Source organism: Otolemur garnettii, unplaced genomic scaffold, assembly GCF_000181295.1.
Source record: "Otolemur garnettii isolate 467f Iridium unplaced genomic scaffold, OtoGar3 scaffold00014, whole genome shotgun sequence".
Lineage (NCBI taxonomy): Eukaryota > Metazoa > Chordata > Mammalia > Primates > Galagidae > Otolemur > Otolemur garnettii.
The window spans coordinates 19,227,076-19,232,935 of record NW_003852409.1 but is presented as its reverse complement, the minus strand read 5'-3'; positions in this window follow the sequence as shown (position 1 = coordinate 19,232,935).

Sequence of the window (5,860 nt, the reverse complement as noted above, 5' to 3'; positions counted from 1 at the left end):
TTTTTTTTGTTGCACTTGTCATTGTTTAGCTAGCCCAGGCTGGGTTTGAACCTGCCAGCCTCAGTGTAGGTGGCTAACACCGTAACCACTGTGCTACAGGTGCAGAGGCAGGGGGCTGGGATTTCAACATACGAATTTGGAAAGGGGGTATAAACATTTAGTTGATAAAAAAGTGTTACCAACATTCACTTGCAGGGTTTTGTGTCATAATATTTCTCTAGGGCAAATACCCAGAAGTGCCATTTCTGGGTCACATGGTAAGTATATATTTAACTGTCAGAAACTGCTAAGCTATTTTCCAGCCTGACTGTAACATTTTACATTCCCTCCAGATAACCACTTGCTTTACATCAGCACTTGGTATTTATTGCTAGAATTTTTATTTAGCTATTTTATTAAGTGTGCGCTTATATCTCATTGAGGCTTTAATTTGCATTTCCCCAATGGCAAACGAAGTTGAACATCTTTTTATGTATTTATTTCCCTTCTATTATATCCTGTGTGGTGAAGCACTATTTTCTAACAGGGTTGATTGCTTTTCTTGATGTTGAATTTAGAGCATTCTTTACATGCTCTGGCTAGAAATCTTTTGCCAGATAAATGATTTACAAATATTTTGTCTTAGCTTATGACTTGTCATTTCATTCTCTTAACAATGTCTTTAACAGAGCAAACCTTTTTTAATTTTTGAAGTCAATTTTAGCATTTTCCCTTTTATGGGTCATGGTTTTGGTGTCACCTCTAAAAATTCTTTGTTTTACCTTTGATCACAAAGATTTTCTCCTATGTGTTCTTCTAAAGGTTTTGTACTTACAAGTTTTACATTTAAATCTATAACCCATTTTGAATTAGTTTATGCATAAGGTGTGAGATTTAGTTTAATATGTGTTTTAAAAAATTTGTCTATGAATGTCTAATTGTCCCAAAATCATTTGCTGGAAAAGTTATCTTTTCTGTATTGAATCACTTTTTACTTTTATCTAAAATAAGTTGGGTGTATAAATAGAATAGAATACATGTGTATATGTATACATACATATACACATATGTATGTATATATATACATATATATATATAGGGCTGTTTCTGTGTTTTCTATTCTATTTATACATGTGTCTATTCATTCTTCAGTGCTACACTCTGTAGTTTACTTTAACTATATATTAACTTTTAAAATCAGGTAGTATAATTTCTCTAAGTCGATTCTTCTTTTTACAAATTACTTTAGCTATTCAAATTCTTTGGTCTTTTGTATAGGTTTTAGAATCAGTTTGTCTATATCTAAAAAAATTCCTGCTAGGATTTGATAAGAATTGTATTAAACCTATAAGTCAACTTAGAGAGAACTGACATTCTTACTTTGTTGAGTTTTTTAATCCATGAACATAGTATGTCTCATCATTGACATATTTTAAAAATTTATTTCATAAGACTTTCATAGTTCTCGCTACTGATAGAATTTCCATATATTTTTGTTAAATTTCTATCTTAAAGACTTAAAACGTCAGGATTTTTGGAGCCATTTTAAGTAGGAGTTTGTGTTAGCTTGGGTTTCTAATGGTTTATTTTCAGAATACTGCTGATGTTCTTTTTTGTTCACTTTGTATCCTGCACCTTGCTAATCTCATGTAATTGTTCTAGCAGTACTTTTATAGAGTCACTGAGATTTTCTACATCTATTGTTTGTGCTTGTTGCTGTTGTTCTTTTCTTAATATCCTCTGTTAATAAGTTTCTTAGAAAAGTGAAGATTAAATAAGGTTTGGTATCATTGCTATATCTATTTCCCATAAGGAGTGAACAAATGAGCTTCAGAGTCAGTCTTTTTCATGCAGCAGAAAAAGACAATAGCTAGGATTGGGAGAAACATTTAACTAATGAAATGCTTTTTATGCAGTGTGGTTATGAGAAAAGAATCAATGAGGTAAGTATTATCTGGTTTTATATACTAGAATTCAAAACAATAAAGGTCATCTTATTAGTTCTTGTAAGTAGCCTATTATATTCCATGTGCTGGCTTCCAGATTGGGCTGTGTTAGGTGAGCAGCTACCACAATGCACTTATGTGTCACAACCTCATACCATTGAGGCTTATTGTTTTCAAAGAGAAGACACTATATGGCGTTGAGTTGTTAACTTTTGATTACAACCTTATGGCTAAAAATTGTGGCTTCTTAGCATATTATAGAAATATAGCATACAGGGTATGGGTTTAAGAAGGCCTAGTTTTAGTCCTTGCTGAGTAACATTGAGTAAGTTACTCTAAATCTGAGCTTCCTCCACTGGAAAATTGGAATAGTCCCACATACTTCATTTTTGTATGTATATTTCATAGATTCTCATAATGCAATGAGATAAGTATTTTCATCCCAATTTAATAAATGAGAACTCCCTGGCTTAGGGAGTTGACCTTGTTGCTGAAGATCATGCTACTATGAGGAAGCTGAGAGAAAACTTAAATCTAAGGGCTGTTGAACTCTAAAGCCTATGCATTTAACAATTAGACTGTAGAAAGTTCCAAGTGGCAGAATAAAGAAGCTAACAATGTATGGCAGGACCACCAGGAAGAGATGAGATAGGCCATACACTACCAGACCTTCTTCTAGCCTTGGAAGATGCATTATTTATTTATTTATTTATTTATTTATTTATTTTTGAGACAGAGTCTCACTATGTCACCCTTGATAGAGTGCTATGGCATCACAACTCACAGAAACCTCAAACTCTTGCCTCAGCCTCCCAAGCAGCTGGGAATATAGATGCTTAAGTGATTTTCTTGCCTCAGCCTCCTAAGTAGCTGGGACTACAGGTGCCCGTCACAATGCCCAGCTATTTTTTGGTTGCAGTTGTCATTGTTGTTTAACAGGCCTGGGCCAGGCTCGAACCCACCAGCTTCAGTATATGTGGCTGGCTCCCTACTCACTGAGCTACGGGCGCCGAGCCTGGAAGATGCATTATTATCTGCTGTTAATATTGTGTTGATGTACTTCAGTTGCATTGTAAACATAACCTTTTACAGTGGTACCATATGGAGACCCCTTAATGTATTTACAAAATAGGTGTCATCATTGTATTTTAATTTAAAGAGTCATAGATAGAATTGAATTTTAATCAGTGAGAGCTTTCTCCCATCTATTTACAGATATTTCCATTGACAAATTTTCACTGGAAAGGAATGGAGTCAGACACATACAAGTATCCAAGGTAAATAGGAAAATGAATATTTTATTGCCTGCCTTTGAGAGCTGGGCTTGCCACCTTTTGGTTCTGTTTTGTTTTAACATATTGCAAAAATAAGCTGAAACAAAAAGAAAACATGAACTGAGTGAGTAATGTATTCTGCCAACTATCCTGGAAAGTAGATGTTCATCTTTTCTTGAACGCAAGGCTCAAAGAGGTGATTAGATTTGTTCCTGGTTGCACAGCCAGTATATGACAGCATTGGTGGTACCCAAAAACCAAAGACTTGCTCCATCCCATGGTTCATGTTACCTCTTAAAGAATGAACAACACTTGGACTGATTTGAGTCCTGAGAAGTAACTTACCAATATTTTAAAAGAACAATAGAATGGGTACATCGTGCAGCACTATTACTGCTGGTAAAGCCAATGGATCCTTAACATCATTACCAGTGGTGGCGATTAGGTGGAGTGGTAGAGTGACTATTCCTGCAGTGGTTGTCTTGTCTTTTTTCCATCTAGAGTTCTGGATTAAATATTTATTCACCGTTAAAATATTAATACAGTCCCCATTGTTTCTGTAACAAATGTTAATTTCTTATGGCATTTCCAGGCAATAGTAAGTTGCACATTTCATGTCCTACAGGCAACTGCTCATCCTCAGGCCACTTTTGTCCCTAGTTCTGGTCCTTCCTCTTGAGTGCAGGAGTCTGGAAGGGGGCAGGAGAGGAGGGGAAATTGATTTGTAAACCAAGCCCCTGACTGGTCATGGCTTACCCTGCTCTTTGTTGCTGTATTTTTGATCCAGGAAATACTCCAACCAGAAGTTTAAGAAGTCTCTGTGAAAAGGTCAAGAAAGATGACTGTGATAAAATCCACTGTGTAAATTAAAATTTTTTAGGAATCACGGAGTGTCAGGATTTCAGGGTGGATCTTTCATCCTCCTTTATTTATTCTCATCTAACCCCACTCATTTTTCTTCTCTCCAGACACGGATGCATTTCTTTTTGTCTGTTTTCAGCTTTGAAGTTTTTCAGCTATTTTTTGATTAAAAGGAAACCATATTCACATTTGGGGGAAAACAGACAATTCATACTGAAAAAAAAAAATCTCTTCTTATAGTCTCAGAAAGTTTTCTTTGTGAAAATGATGGTTGGAATTATCGGAGGTACCAGTCAAAATAAAGAGTGAAAATGTAGTTTAGCCCAGCACAGACCCACTAAATCAGAATCTGTGTTTAAGGCCTTGGAGATTGCAATGCGTCCAAAAAGAAACTTAAAGTATGTATTTGTATTACTAGGCTTTGGTTTAAGACAGATTTAGATTTAAATTTTTGTGCCATTCCTTATACACTGGGTGACTCTGGGCGAGTTGACTTTGTGGTTTTCCTTTTGATAAAATGTGATAATAATACTTCAAAATGCTATTGTTATATGTAAAACACTTATCATAGCCAAATACTACATAATGAATAGTGTCTATTACTAGTGTTGCTAATGTTAAGTTCATAGGTAAATAACTTGGCAAATTCCAAGCTGTGCACAGGAAAATGAGACCATGTAGTCCTGTGTAGCTCTTTCTCCATCAGGGGAGGGGTATCCCTGGGATCTAAAGAAGCCACAAAAAGCAGTAAGAGAATTTCAAAGGGCAACTGGATGATGGACTAAAGCACCGAACTTCAACACATCCTAATCAAAAGGTTCTGACCTGTTTATAGGGTTTCTGGTTTTCAGAGTTAATTCATACTGGGGGAACTAAGAAAGAATTCCTTCTTGACAAGCTTTGATAGGCACCGATTCACTGGAGAGTTACCCATGATTATTTTAGGTCTCTAAAAGTTGCTTCTTGCCTGGCCCTCCCCTTAGACGTATCTCAGAAACAAAGCTCACTGTCTTTCCTATTCCATCCCGGAATCACTAGGATTCATCTAGCAGTTTTGGGGGAAAAGTCTTAGAATCCCAGAAAACTAGGGCTTTGAAAGCAAATATGCCTAGATTAAAAATCTAAACTCCATATAAGACTAGCTGAACATAAGTGGACAAGTCATTTAATCTTTCAAATTCTTAGTTTCTGCACTTTTAAAATAGTTCATGTTATTAGGATTAAATTAAATTAAATTAAATTAGGTCATAACATAATTGTTATATTCTCTTCTTACTCTCATTTGCAATTCATTTCCTTTGGTTTATACTTTTCAGATTTTTACCTTCTTTGCAACTTTTGACAAAATAATTGCTGTAATTCATCCTTTACTCTTTCCTTTCCTATCTCCCACTTTAACTTACTCACTTCTCTGGGTATGAAGAGAGCTCTTTATGCCGGGAGACCAGAAAGGTAAATACTATTTTGGGGTCAGAACAGTACTGAACAAAACTTTACTATCACCTATGTATGAACTTTCTTCAGCTATTGCCACCATCAATATCTCCCTCTTTCAAATTAATAGCTATGTAAGGGTTGAATTATTTTTAAGTTCAGTTGGAGATTCCAGTGTACTGTGGCTGCAAAAACAGATTGTTGCAAACTGATGTGTATTGACAGACATGGAATGTTTAGAGCAAAAGGGAATCTGGGTTTGTCCTGATCCATGCTAATCCACTCACAGCTTTAACACAGTGTTTAGTTTGGGGCATCTCATTTTGATACTAATGCAGACAAAGAGCAGCATGCCAAAGAGAAAAT